Source organism: Uloborus diversus, chromosome 5 (assembly GCF_026930045.1).
Source record: "Uloborus diversus isolate 005 chromosome 5, Udiv.v.3.1, whole genome shotgun sequence".
Taxonomy (NCBI): Eukaryota; Metazoa; Arthropoda; class Arachnida; order Araneae; family Uloboridae; genus Uloborus; species Uloborus diversus.
In genome coordinates, this window is record NC_072735.1 from 33,669,161 (window position 1) to 33,685,395 (window position 16,235).

The window sequence follows — 16,235 nt, forward strand, 5'->3', positions numbered from 1 at the left end:
CGAATCTTATTGGTTTTCATCTAATAAACATTTTACATGAATGCCGACCGTAGTAGGGAACCATAGATTCATCTATGCTTAATTTTTCATGAAATACACCAAATTGTTGAGGGTTTTTACACAATTCTTCGTAAATAAGGAAAACTTTTCTTAGTTTGTCATTTTGTTTTAATTCATGGTTGTCCATCAAATGAAAGTTGTTTTTTATTTTTCGAAAACAATTTTGAGGCATAACTGTTAGTACAATTGGCACAGATGTATCTTCTGCACTGCTCCAATACATATCTTCAGAAGGAACAGAATGGTACCCACTCAATAGCAACAAACCAAAAAATTGTAGGATTTCATCTCTGTCAACAATTCTTCCTCAGTGATATTGCCTAGTTCATCAGGGGGTAATTGGCATATATCTACATCTGACAAATCCGAATCTGACAATGTCTCTAAATAAGCCACAGCTTGTTCTACAGTAAGAAATCTTGTAGACATTTTTTAACATTTATGAACAGTTGGTATTCGTCAAACAGAATTTCGTTTCGCCCGAAAACAAAGCTAGCGAATTATTGAACTGCATTTAAAATATGAAGAATAAAACTCTCACTAATATTATTTTTTATTATTACGTGACAATGCAGCTGTCCGAGCAGGTGTGGATTCGGAGCCATATAGTCGGTCAAACAGAAGACTTATTATTTTCTTTGCTAACGAAACGAAACGTCATATCCTTTCAAAATATAAACTTACTTGGTTTTGCCAACATCTACATCAGAGTACATTCAAAATGAGAAAAAAAAAAGAAACATATATTACGAAAAATGAAATTTCCCCTTGGAAATCGAACGATTTACTTCTTGGAAATTTGACTCCCTAAAAGCGCCAATGTTCCAAAATTGGAACATGCTATTTTGAAGGGGTACACCTTTCGGAAATATCATTGTACATTTCTACAAGCATTTTAAAATCATACATTGAAGTATTTTTCACAACTATAATAAATATCATCACATTTTCTGAAAAAACCAATTTTTGGTAAATTTTATAAGAAAAAGTTGCAAAAAGCTAAAAAAACACTCATCTTTGAAAAATCGCAATAAATAATTGAAAACATATAAACAATCAAGCAGGAAATCAAAAAATACTTTGAAATAAGACTAAACTGTGTTAAAAAAAACTTGTTTATTTTAACGTTATTTCTTGGGAAAATTTTCACTTAAATATGATGTTCCATTTTTGGAACATTGGCGGGTAAACGGTTAAGAAATGCTCTATATGTTCCACATGCACATTGTATTTGTTTTGAATAAAACGCATGATGTTTAAAGGAAAATTACGATTTGATAATCATCCGATGAGAATGAATCTGATGAGCATCAAAGATTTTCAAATAATTTTCTCACAACGACAATTGAGTAATACTTAGAGAATTTTGAATTTAAACTGCCTATTGTAATATCTGTTTGATTTGAACATGTTTTTTCCCCTACGTTGAATACATTTGCACAAGTAATAAGTAAAAATATGTTTACTTATGAAGCAAAATGAGAGTTTTTGTTAATAGATGTTTTGTTAATAAATGGTTATGTACAAGTTTAAATTCAAAAGTTGGAGCCAATTTCTAGAATAGTTACAAATAATCACATTGATAAGATACATCCAGTTTTGAAATGCTGATACACATTGTGCAGAGATAAGTTCTTTTTACTTCAACTAAACACATTTTTAATTTATTTTACTTATTTTAGTTCATCTAGATCATAATAGGTCTCTTTGATTTCGTTTAAACAGGTGTGATTGCAGTATATCTTCTTTGTTCTTAAGGGAAGTCAGTTGTTTTTTCAACAGTAAAATGTAAAACTAATTTCTTGTTACCCTGAAATAAGTGTAGCTTCAAAAAAGAAATTTTATTCAAATACAAAATTATAAAACTAATTACACCTACATGTACTGTAATACGAACAATGAAAGAACACAGTATGACCAGGGTCGGGCCCGAATCTATCAATTTTGAGGCCCCCTGCCAAAAATCAGCAAGGCGGCTAACTGCCTACTAAATTTCTATGTCGCTAAGGGCCGGGGGGCACTTTCAGTGGCATGCCCCCCTCCCCACACACACTGCAGGGTCTGCGAGTATGTAGATCCGGGCCTGACCAAGGCCGCACAGAGGGTAGGAAAGCAGGGGCAGGGCCGTCCGAAGAGACTGACCATGTTATCTTTCCTTTTATTAAAAATGATAGGAATGTGTTAGTATTTTAAATTAAATCTGTACTAATAATAAAGCTGAAAGTCTCTCTGTCTGGATCTCTTTGACTCGCATAGTACCTAGACCATTTGGCCAATTTTCATGAAATTTAGCAAAGTTTGTAGCATGAGGGTGTGCACCTCGAAGCGATTTTTCAAAAATTCAATTTTGTTTTTTTTTAATTCCAATTTTCAGAAAATTTCCCCGAACAAATTATCACAATGTGGAATAGTAAATTACGAAATCATCATAACGCGGAACTGTAACATGGGCAAGTGAATTGGCGAGAAATTCACCATACATTACTTAAATATAAAGGCGAACCAAAAGACGTTTCAATTTTCTACTATGGGCAAAGCGGTGTGGGTACCACTAGTACTGAATAAAAGTAAAAAGAATACATTTTAATGCAGTTAAAGCTCAGTTTAGAGCTCGCTGTCATGTCTTCACTCCCGCCCGGCGGGGGATGCCCTGCTCATCCTTCTCTTTGGACAGCCATGTGCCAGGCAAAAACTTTGAAGCTGGCTCCCAAGGGGCCTGCTAGCCCTGGAAATGGACACAAAGGGGTGTTTTTGGGCATTGTAGCATAACGAGAAATTTTTTATACGGAGGTGAAGGTTTACTTATAACCGGGGTTGCAGTGTCAGGCCAATTTTAGGTTAGGAGATACGAGTTGGAAGCTTTGAAATTCTAGAATTTGGAATCTTTTTCCCTCTAGACTATAGCTGTTTCAGGGATACGGAGTAATAGTGGGAATTGGTCTGCTTTTGGGGTAAAAGCAGGGCAGCTGAGAGCCAAGGCGAACCTGTTGTTAATTTGGTCTCCAGCCCCCACTCTCCTCATAAAACTGAGCTGTGACCCCTAGTTTTCGACTAGGCTGCAATGGTCTCTCGTTGGCCCTGCGTAAACATGTCTGAGATTTAAAAATTCAAATGCATTGCTGTAATACAATTTTCCCATCACTGCCGCACGTAAAGGCATACATTGGCCTTAAAACCAGCCATGTACTTCATGTAGTATTACCGCGCTACATGCTGTATAACCCGCCACAAGTCGAACCGCACCATGCTGCAGACACCCACTGGTGAGATAAATTTACTTTGTCTACCAGTTTGTTGGCGCTCTCAGCTCCAATGAGTTGATATCTGCCTCCAGCTCGGTTGTTCACACTATTCCAGACTGATGAGTTCTAATAAGAACCAAACTGCAGTCTTTGGATGTGATAACCGGACTGTCTGGTACAATTGCAGGTTATTCTCTCGTACATCAAGTGCCGGATCCAGGGCGAAGGAAGCATGTTGTAATATAACTAGATGCAAAACTCAGCTGCAGCCATGGACCGTGCAAATTTTGAAGTAAATGGGCAAAAACATAGCCAACGAGGATACAATGCTGTTTCCATCCTATCAGAGGCTACGGCAGAAGTTGTTTCTGCACATCTTGTTCGAGCACTTGTCTATTTACTAAAAGGTCTAAATTACCTACGGAACCATTTCTTGTAGTGTATCTAGTTAATACAGTCGAATTTGCTTATAACGAGCCCTGATTTAACAAGAACTTGGATTTAGCGAGGGAATCAAAAAGCTTTGGCTGGTACAATGTTAAGCCTATAAGAGCGTAACTCACCTTATCGAGCAAACCCCGCTTCAAGCGAGCAATATTTTTGTCAGTCATAAAATTTCTGTCAATTTCCACTGCAGAAAACATTATTCTATTTCTCGAAAAATTTCATTAACATTTTGAATTTAAAAAAAAAGACATAAATCCTGAGAAAAAGTGACACAGCCTTTTTTAAAAAAATTTGTGGAGTTTAGGAGGATTTAGAAATTATATTTGTTGAAGCGAATGTTAAATCATTTCCGAGATATACTTCCAAGGATATTGTAGCTCTAAGCCTTAAGCCTTGGACATACTGTCAGACCGGCTTAATCGAATATGGTCGGTTCCAAGAAATATTATTTGATTAAGCGGGGAAATTTTATTTACCTTTTTAAATTTACAACTTGTCTTAAAACATAATAATAAAAAAACAAGTTTTTAAGGGAAATAATTAGTGTTTTTTCTTTTAGTTTTAGAAATAAGCTAAATAAACAACAAAATAATTTCTTATATAAACAAGTATATTACAAGTATGTATGAAAATTATAAAAAGCAGCTTACAACTTCAGTTATGAAATCTTTATTTTTGGCACTTTTTTTCAGAACAACATTGTTTTTTGAAAAATTCCATAATAGGCAATTGCTTGCTCAAGATCTTTTGGGAACACTTTCTGACACCCTTTTCCCCCTCCTTGTCTACCATATCTTACATTAAATATTTGTCAATTTATCATCGCCTAAATTGTGTACAATATTCATTTGTGTTATTTAATCAGGTTATCGACTGCGCTATTTTTCTTAATGTAAAGACAGTTGACAATAAATACTACTTTATAGTTTAACTCGATGCTTGCTTGCGACCGGCTCAACCAGTTAACTGATGACGTGCTTTAATCAACCAATCAACAGCTTACAATGGTAACCGAAAGATGATAGAACGTTGCGGTTAGTAACCCGTTACTCACCGGTCGACCGGTGAGGTTCGTCAAATGCAAACAATAAGTGTTCTTAATTTCGATTATCCGGGGAAATTATTCGATTAAGCGGGGATCTTTAGTATGGCATCTATGGGGAAATATTCGGTTCCAGGAGGTTCTATTCGTATAAACGGGTTATTCGTTTATCTGTTACCCGATTAAGCGGGGCTTACAGTATTCAATAGTTTCTAAAGTGCAGAAAAAATTCGAACTATTTAAAGCCGCAGATGCTCAGGGGTGCAGAAAATGTTTCTACTGCCAACATTTCCCCCAATCTATTTGAAAATTTCCCCAAAATTTTACAATATGTTTTATGTTTCAGATAAAAATTAATTCATTACTATAGGTATAGACAATTTTGAAAAAAGAAAAAAATGCATCTTTAAAACTAATAGAATGAACTGGTAACACGTAGAACTAGGTATCTAAAAACTAAATTAAGTTTTAATTAAAATATCCTATCTAATATTTATTATTAAATGTAAATTATTATCCAACAAATAGTTAATGAAAATATAAAGAGTGGTGATGCAAAAGAAAATGCATCCAAAAAACACTTGCGAAAAAAATCGGAAAATTAAAAAAAAAAATCGAATCTGCAAAATTTTCCCAGATGGTTCAAATTTCCCCCAATCCTAGATCGCCGGATCGGACATATTCTGCACCCGTGCAGATGCCATTGGCGATGTTCTTCATATCACGAAATCCTTGAAAAAATAACAAGAAAGAGAGAAATAAGACAGTTCAAAGAAAATAGCTAACTTTGGTGTTATATTGAAATATAAAAATAACTCAGTATGTATAAATTTTGATGATTTTTTCCACAAACCCTTTTTTTTTACGAGCACTCTGGTATATATAACAAGCAAATGCTACGGTCTCTTTGCGCTTGTTTTTAGTGAGTTGGACTGTACTACATATATGGGAGCAAGCCCTTGCTACAGGCGGCAACTTCTGAAAGGTGGCAAAATTCACCATAATTATTTTCTTCAAATTTGTTCAAACTTGATATAAAACCTTGAAGGTAGATGGGTAAGGACTAGTGATGGGCATAATCGAATCACTCGAGAACTCTTATTGTCACAAATTCTTGGTTATTGATTGACTCAGCTGGAGTTCTCGATTTCAAAAGATCTAGATTATCAATCGCTCAAGTTCTCAATTTGGAAAGATATTGATTATCAAAAGGTCTCGATAATGCCCATCACTAGTGAGGGCATCAGTTTCAACATTTGCCACAGACATATAAAAATAACAGAAAAATTAAACATCTGGCACTGCTCGCTTTTCACTATCACCCCCTCCCAAACCAGTATTAAACGACTGAATTCGAAATTTGCCCCCCTTGTCTGACTACGTTTTGCATATGCACCTTTGTGAAGTACTGCCATTATTTTTTTCCTCATTGGAAAAAAAAACAACGGGATTTGGATTGTCATTTATTTTTTCATTTATTTACAGCGAAATGTTTCTGCCAATTACTTTTTTTAAAATCATGGATATGCAGTACATATATGTTACTGCAAAACACCAAAATTAAAGAATGTCGACTTTTACTGACGATTCACCAGAAATATTAAGTATATCACCGATGCCTTTGGTATGTGTATGTTGATATGCACTGACTAGTGTCGACATTTACCAGATTTCAGACTTTCACAATTTACCTTTTAATGGGAGTACAATGCATGTCATAGTAGGAACTTATGCCGGGGCCATGTAGCTAAGTTTGATGCATTTTGTTATTGTACCATAATGCGCAAGTAAATGCAATTTTAGCAAATAATTGAAAAATACTAGCCTAGAATTGAGATTTTATATTAGTAAGATAGTGAACGTTAAACAAATTTACTCACTTTCAACAATCCCTTTTCTTTTTCTTTCTCAACTAGTATAGTACTAACTAGTAAAATTACAACAATGAAGAGAATTTAATTATAATTTCTCATCACAGTCGTAATTCAACTTGTATTGTTGTTCAGCCGGAAAAAAATTCCGTTGATTTCTTCAAAACGACGAAGTAGTATAATGACTATGCAGAATATTATGCCATCAAGTATTAAGTCATAATTAAAATAAGTACTGCATTTGTGGATGAAAACAATGTTAAATTGAAGAAGTATCGCATATTTTAAGGCTCCTGCAAAAATGCTACGGTTACGGTAAACAAAAAACGAGTCTTGCATTGAGTTGCCAATTTTGAATTGAAAATTTTCAACAATAACATTCCATTAATTCTAAAATCAACTTTGCATTCAAAACAGACGCCATTGATGTTTTTCTGCACTTGCGAGGGATTTTCCAGACTTACAAGAGCTCGAGAGCAATTGCAAATATTGCGAGGGAATCGGGACTGAAGACAATCGCAATGTTACACTTGAATTCAAATTGGGGAAATAGCGATCGCATCGGTGCATTGCGATCGGCCGTGTTTCACTTGAATCCCTGTGTAATTCCAAAGTTTCCAGGGGAGAGTCCTTCAACCCCCTCTATCCGTCACATCGAAGATTGCCTAAATTATGAATTTTTAGAGCTTCAATTTCGAAAATATCGGCAGAATCGGAAACGTTTTCGAAAATGTCGTTAAGGAGGGCCTTAAATTACGTTTTTAGAGCTTCAACTGAAAAAAAATACCGGGGGGGGGGGGAACTCCTTTGTATTTGTATTTGTTAAGAGAAAACAGATGTTTCCCCTTAACAGTTCAGTTTTCATCTGACAATGAGCAGTAGCAATGTACATTAGGGTGTCCCAAAGAAAATCGAAAGTCGATGTTTCACATCGCACGGCATACCCTCTAATATTTTTCCTTTTAGGTAAAAGCGATTGTAAAAAAAGTTTAATACAATTTGAACAACGGCAACCCATACCGACTTGCGCCCGAAAGTGTAAACCAGTACTGTTTACAAGGTCGAAAAAAAATATTTTTTAAAATTCGAAATTTTATTTGATAAAACGTTGCCCTTGTAGCCCCATATGTACCACAAAAATATTTATCCAAATTAAAAAATATTTAGATGTCCATCAGGTGGCCTGACATTTATGATTTTCTTCAAAAAAATGGATTTTTTTTTCGATTTATCTTTTAAAAAATTACTTACACGTTTTAATAAAATATCAAATTCAAAAATCATTAGCGAACACATTTTTAAATCAACAATTGCAAATGAATAATAATAAAAAAATAATGTTTTTAAAATGAAAAATTGAAGCTTAAAAAAATTCATATTTTGAGTACTATGTGGGAGATTTAAATATTGTAATAGAGCAAGCTAATCACCGAGTTTACTGTTCATATTTTTTTCTCTCTCTCTTCTTAAAATATATGTCACAATTTTATAAATTTGTATAGAAAAAAAATCTATTTTTTGAAGAAAATTATATTTTAGGCTTCCTGCTAGACACCTCAATAGTTTTAATTTGGATGAATATTTTTGTGGTACACGTGGGGCTATAGGGACAACACGTTTTATCAACATAAAACTTCAAACTTCTGTTTTTTTTTTTTTTTTTTTCGGTTCGGCGTAGTACGCACACTTTCAGGCGCAAGTCGGCACGGGTTACTGTTGTTCAAGTTGTATGATTTTTTTACAGCTGTTTTGAGGGGGGGGGGGATAATATAAGAGGGTGTGCGACTTGAAACATCGAGTTTCGTTTTTTTTTTTTTTTTTTTGGGACACCAGGATTCGCTATAGCATAGAATTAGGAAAAAGAAATTGAGATGACGCGCCTATATATGGTAGAAAAGAGATGATTTCAAAGGCGCCGTTTTGCTTTCTTAACACATGTGATCTTATATAGTGGCTTTGATTACAACACTAAAAAAAAAAAAAAAAAAAAAATCAGATTCTCTTATTATCTTCATACTTATGATAATATGCTAATTCTAAAGCAGCCAATAAAACTCGACACATCGCGTGAAAAGAGAAGGTATAATTTTAATGAACGTCTTTAAACTATCTTTGACAATGTTAATGAGAGCAAAGATCCGGTGCCCCCCCCCTCCGGTAATTTTTTTAATTTGTTTTCTTAGAAATGCATACTTGATGATCTTAGGTAATGTTAGTGAGAGAAGAGGTTCGAGGGTGCTCTCCAGGAATTTTTTCGAAATTGAAATCTAAAGAATGGGATTGTAGGTCTTCTTTGATAAAGTAAAGGGGACCGACACTTCTTCAAAATTGAAGCTTAAAAAAAGTCTTTTTCGTTGACTTTCAATGACGTGAGGAGGATTTGTTTTGGAGATAATTTGGAATTGAAGCCCTTAAAACAAAATTTAAGGCGACTTGTAGTGATGCTGGCGAGCGTGCTGGAAATGCTCCAACGTAAAATTTTTGAATTTAGCTTTAAAACCCAGTTTTTGACAAACTTTGGTAATGTTAGTGGTTTAAGCTGTTCGGGGACCTTCTTTCGGTAAATTTTCGAAATTTGAATTCTAAAACGCAGTTGGAGATGTTATTCGCTGATGTTACCAAGGGTTCAGGGGCTCATCTTAAAAATCTGTTCGCCTTAAAATCTTAAAGCCCTGAAAAAAAAAAAAAAAATCAGACCATCTTTAGTGATACAAGGGAGAGGAGAGATTCGATGACCTCTGAAAATTTTCCAAATTGAAGTCCTAAAAGCGAAATTTTAACTAATTTTTAAAAATGGGGTGAAGGTGCTTCTGCAGGATTTGGATGATCTCTCTCTCCCGGAAGCTTTTCAAATTTGAAGTGCTAAATACAAATTGTAGTTCATCTTTGACAAAGATAGGCGATAGAAGATGGAACTGGGTTCCGATTTGGAAACTCTTCCCCTGCACTCTTTCAAAATAAAAGTTTTAAAACGCGTTTGGAGGTGTAAAATGAAGGGTAAGGCTCAAGGACCTCTCTCTCTCTTCCTCATTCTTGGCTAAGTCCCTATCTTTTCATTAAACTATTAATACAAATGTTAAGGAAAAACCTCCCGCCAGTATTTCTTTTCCAAGACCATTTTCAGTTCTTTTGTTTTTTCATAGAGAAATTTTCAATTTCCAATCTGATGCTTGAATTTGTTTGAAATTAAACTGTTTGGGATTCGTTAAAATAATCTTTTAACTGATGTGGTGCTTTTCAGTGACACCGTAGGTCTTCTTCTTCCAAATTTATTTTACTTTAAATATCATGCCTCAAGCTAGAATGTATTGAAAAGGTTTTGGTTTACTTTCGTTTTCTACATTCAAACGCTTTGCCTATTCATTGCAATATTTTAAGTCTCCCTTACTGCATTTTAACTTTTTTTCTATTTAAAACATGCTTCGGCGGCTCCTATGAAACCGTCATAATTATTTATCTATTAATTTATTGTATCAAGTTGAAACTTGTCATAGTTGTACTATGTACTGAATACTTTTTCGTTAAAAAAAATGTTCATAATTGCCAGAATGTCTTGAAAAATTTCAGGTGCCTTTAGTTAAGTAAATTATAATAAAGAACCGTGGATGTTCCTAAGTAATATTAAAGGTTTAATTGTTTAATACTCAGGGATTGCATTTTCTTTTACAGTTTTGCTGAAAAAATTCTTTTTGTCACGGGAATTTTACTTGGTATTTTATTATTACTATTTATTATTATTTTTTTTAATACTGAGAACGTTTTCTTTCTCTCTTTTTTTTCTTTTTGTTCATTTCTAAATTAAAATTGGCAGCCTCGGTCAGGCCCGGACTGGCTCCTTCTGGGGTGGTCGGCTAGGTGCTAGAAAGGGGCCCCGGCCTCCTGGTACGGAGGTTCCTGGGGCCCTTTCCTGCGAAAATGTGAGAAAGTTATTGTTTCAAAAATTGCTTTTTCTTTTTGGACATGTTAAATAATAAAACTAAAGTTAAATTTATGTATAAAAAACATGTGTTTGAAGTTTTACTTGACTTACCCTTTAGCAGAAGGAAATTTCATACCATTTTTACAAAATCTATTAAAGGTGCGTTATTTTATTTATCATTATTTCTGAATTGAACGTTTTTTTTTCTTTATTATTATTTTTTTTTTTTTTTTAAATTTTATTTACCTTGTAAGCGAAGACTATGTAGAGAAGGATTGTGATGCAGGGCCAGGGTTGGAAAGATTTTTCCCACAACCGGTATTTTCCGTCCTGGGAAATACTATTGTTTTTCCCGCACGGGAAAACTGATTTGCTTATTAAAAATATAAATTCAAAACAATTTTTGAAAATCAGATGTAAAATCCTCCATTTTTAGGCCTAATGGGGGGGGGGGAGGGGTAGCTTAGTCGGAGTCTCCGTGGGTAAGTATCCTTACCCACGGAGAGGATAAGAGATCCTCTCCGTGGGTGAGCCACTGTTGGAAGGGGCTGAGATTTTTTTTACACACGCTATTTTAAGCTTAAAGCAATGCCTTAATAGTAGAAAATTATCATACCTTTTTTGCTTCATCTTGTCACTATTTTGTCCCAATGTATCTATCTTTTAATTTCCATAATAAAAATTATAGTTGGCTTGCACGCAAGTAAAATACAAACCTTCAATTATCTTACTATAATGCAGATTGCAGAAGACAAAACCCCACGTGGAATAGTTTTATAGCCAATATCCGGTCGGACCCTATCGGAAAGATTTCCATATGCATTCAATTTTCCCATTTATTTACTGGTTTAAAAGCAAAAGGAGATGGGGCACTAAAGCAATCAACATGAACCCATTGAGTCTTGAACGAGTCATGAAGATTTTATTGACTCCTATTTTTATTACACCTGCATTTCTCTTTTGTTTGAGTTTTTTCCACACGGTCATCATCCATACCCAAATTCTAAGTTCTTGTCTTATCTCATCTTTTTGATTCTACAAGAACTTGTAGAAACGTGGAGAAACGCACCTTTAGCGGCCTGGATCACGAAAGCTGACATCACTCTCCAAGGGGTCCTAATTTACTCCTGTCACCGGAGTAACTTAACCATGCGTGGAACCAAATTGACAAAGACAGAACTCCTGTGTAGTACCACCAACACCCCCGGAGGCCTCGGTAGTACACTTGGAGAAAGAAGGAAGGAAAGAAAAGTTGTTGGTTAAATTTTAATTTGTTGGAATTTGCAAAAGATAACTTTTTTCAACTTTAGGATTACTCTGGAGATCTGCGTACTCGCAGACTCTGTAATGCGAGGAGGGGGAGGGCACACCTCTTAGGGGCCAATGGTCCGAGAAACCAAAGAATCTTTTTAAAAATGAATCGAACACCTAAACACCTCCAGGATCTGATTACTGAACAGGCCAACTATGCCGTAGCCTAGGACCCTCGATATTTAGGGGCCCTCAAATGGCTGAAACTACTTTAGTTTGCGGCTAAAATTGTTTTAGCCAATGTATAGATTTTGAATACAGGGCTCCCCAAAACTTGAACCTAGAAATATTGAAGCATACAAACACAAACAACAACCACTCTTTTAATTTTTTTTTTTGAGCGGGGGGGGGGGGAGGGCAATTCAGTGGGCGGTTAGGGGCCCAGATAATTTTTTGCAGGGAGGCTGAACATTTCTGTTGGGGACCCTTAGGCGATTCCTAAGTTGCCTATTTGTTAATCCGGCCCTGTTTACGGGACAAATTCAGAGAATTTAAAGCCCTACGGGCCTCTAACCTAAAAATAATGTTTGCCCCGGGGCCCTACCTGGCTTTAATTAGGTCCAGTGTGCTATTTGTATAAAACTAGAGATCAAAAGCATCCCAGACAGGGCCTGATTAAGATATAGGAAGGTTCTAAGCAAATTTTTTTGGAGCCACTATGCAGTTAAATCTTACTTTTAGTCATTAGCTAAAATAACTTTAGCCATTGGAGGGCCCCTAAAAATCAAGGGCCCTAGACCACAGCCTAGTTGGTACATTCAGTAATCAGGCCCTGATCCTGGCAAAACGTATAAGGAAACAGATTGAAATAGTTACAAGGAAATCAAAGAATTGTAAAATCATTTTTTGCTACAAATTTTTTTTTCGCTTCATTTGGGGGCCCTTCCTAGCTTGGGGGCCTTCGGCGATCGCCGACTAGCCGACCTGACCAGTCCGGGCCTGGCCTCGGTTCTACGTCTCCCTTGGCAACAGCCCTGCCTTTACGTATTCATTTCCTGTATAGACTATTATTACAGGCAGCTGTTAGGTACTTAGGACAGTAATGCAACATATTTATCTTCTCTGCCAATGAATTTACATACACACACTAAAACATCTTATTACTCACAGCATGAGTTTGCAGAATTCTTTTTTTTTTTTTGTAATCATTACTTTTCTTGCAGCGATTTTCTTTTAAATCGTTTAGAAATATAGCGGATTATTATAATATTTTCAGAGATATTTAAATATTTTTTTCAAAAAGGGGAGAAAACATGAAAAAGAAAATATATATTTTGTTTTACTATTCAACTGAAAGATTCAATGCGGCCCACCGGGCATTTGCCTGGCTGCCCGCCGGCCCCATCCGCCACTGTTGACGATATAGTAAAAGCTATTTGTAGAAAACTGTATGTAGCATACTTCTTCTTTTCTCGACACTATTAAAAATCATCTGCTTAGAAATGAAAACATTTATCCTCTCATTTTTTTTCAAGCTGTTTTGACTTAGAAATAAGTAAATATAAAATTTAAATTCAAGTAAGCAGACCATCTCAAAAATAACGCATGCGCAGAAAGGAAAACGGGAATTGAATTTCTCCTTTCGGCATAGACACTGGTGTGAAAAATATCTTTATCTACCAGTTTAAAGATAAAATGAGTGTATTTATTAATTGTATCGTTTTAGATCGGCTATCGTCCGTCCAGGCTGACAAAGCTCTCAGTGGGAGCTAATAAGTCTCTCGATAGCTGAAACTCTGAATGACAAGAATTGCTTGTCAGAGACAGGGGCGAATTTAGAAATCTGGAGGTCCCGGGGCAACGAAGGAGTGGAGGCCCCTAATCAGGGTTCGAAAAGATTATCATATTTTCGAAAATATCCGATACTTTGATATATATCCAAATATTTTAATATATATGTATATATCCGATATTTTCGACCCGTGAAAGTTAGGATATTTTGAAAAAATTTTATTATCGGGAGGGGGGGGGGGGCTTTGTTGTGGAGGCCCCGGGGCAGTAGCCCCGCCTGCCCTACCTTAAATTCAGCCCTGGTCAGAGAGATGCTTGACACTACGCCATTCTGTCTCAGAATTGCCATGCTTCAATACTGCATGCATTCATGGATTAATGCATGTCCGGAGCCTTCTTACTAATTGCATAAAGACCGATGTTCCTTTAGAGGCTGCAGACTGGCTTTAACCGATGAGATCTCCATATTCTTGTCAATGATTCTAAAATGAGAATATGTCGAATTGATTTGAGAATACGAATGTCTCAAAAATAAGCAGATGTTGTACGATGAGTAGAACGGTATTTCAAAAATGAGAACTTGGTGAATCGTTTTCGATAGAGAGTATTTATTTTCAAAAGTAAAAACTCTTACTACTCCGTGGCTCTATGGTAGAAGCTTCGCTTCATATGCCGGAGGTTGCAGGTCCGATTTCTGCCGTATCCTGGGTGTTATTTCCTCTCTATGTGCTGTAAATCTTTCTTGTGTTGTCTTATCTGTATAAAAGAAGTCCAACCTTTTGAGACAATGGCATCACTTGTGTAACTACGTACCCACAAAGCGGAGGGGCCCAGAGTCGGAAGGGGCCCAAAAATTTTTGAGCTTTGTTTTCATTCAATTTTATATAAAATTTCCGCAAATCAAACTTAGTTTGAAAAGCTTATATTGGTTCTGGGGCCCCCTAGAACCCTAGAATCTATCGTCGTGGACCCCTGATTGAGATATCGGGGGGCCCCGGGCCAGACATTTTTTCGAGGCCCTCTTGTAGTCAAACATTACAATTTTTGCCATTTGCTAAAACAGTTTAAACCCATTTGTTACTCTCAAATAGCAGGGGCCCTAGACCACGACCTGTACAGAAATTGGCCTATGAGTGGAAAAAGGGGGCCCCACGGCTCACCTTCTATGTGTAAAAACCAAATCTTGGCACGACACAGAGCAAAAAAGTGGAGAGAATGCGAAATCCCTGAAAAAGAAGAAAAAAGTCCTGACCGTAACCGTAAGGTACCCTGGAAAAAACAGTCAAAAGAAGTTTTTTTGTGTAAGATCTGGGGGGGGGGGGGAGTTAGAAAAGCCCGAAAATTTTTGAGCTTTGTTTTTATTTAATTTTATTAATTTTTTCTATAAATTGAACTTGGTTTGGAAAGCTTATATTGGTCTTGAGGTCCCCTAAGTCTATAATATCATTCAAGATAGTTTAAAATTGAATTTTTGGAGCAATCGTGAAAAAATTCCGTTAAGAGTCCTGAAAACCTTCTCTTCTTATTTAGAAAAAATTTCAAGGGAGGGGCTCGAACCCTCCGTCATTCCAATATCATCGAAAATCGCATAAAATTATGGGCTTTTAAAACTTTGATTTTAAATAAATCCCGGGAGAGCTCCGGAACCTTATCTTTCTTGTCAGGACATGGGCTCTTACCCGGATTCTTTTTTTTTTTTTTTTTTTTTCAGAATTGAAGTTCTAATAACGAAATTAAAGGCCCTCTTTAACGACAATTTCGGGGGAAAAAAAGTTGATTATGGTGTATTTTTTCGAAATTAAAGCTCCAAAAATTCTAAATTTCTGACGATCTTTGATGACACTGGAAAGAGGGGTTCAGCAACTCTCCTCTGGAAAAATTTTGGATTTTTAAAGTCGTAAAAATACAGTTGTAGACGTTTTTTGTGATGTGTTGTGTGTGTGGGGGGGGGGAGAGTTTGGTAGTAGGACCGATGCATTGGCGCCGATGGTTCGGCAATTTAGCCATCGGCATCGGCGGCCGATGCTAACTTACAGGAAACATCGGACAATCAACCTTAAAAAACATCGAAAAGCCGATGGAATTGGCCGATGTTTAGGAAAAAAAGGACCTTTGCTCTTTTACTTCTTAATACGAAGTAAAGAGAGTTATTGTTTTCATATAAATTTTTTTTCTTAAATTTCAGTATGAGTTTCTATTTTAGTCACCCCTGAAAGAATTTTTAATTCTGCATTCAGGTACAAACAAGTTAATCACTGCGTTGTTTTTGGCGGCAGGACGTACTTATGTATGTATCTCTCATTAGTTATAATTCAAAAATGATAATCTGTAAAAGGTTAAAATTTCGTATGTGGGGTGTGCGTACGTTCAAGTTGGGCACTCCCCTTTCTGTTTTCAATCGGATGTTCTAAAATGCCTATTTACTCATTTATTTTTGTGGCTGTTAATTACCTATTTCAATGCGAAACTAATATATAGGGCATGTCCATGAAAGAAGAGACATCACAGTAAAAAGAAACTTCTTTGTATCAGTAATTTTTTTCTTTCATATGAGGTAAAAGACTATATTTTTATAAAACCATGCGAATAAAGTTATAAAAACATTTTTTGTA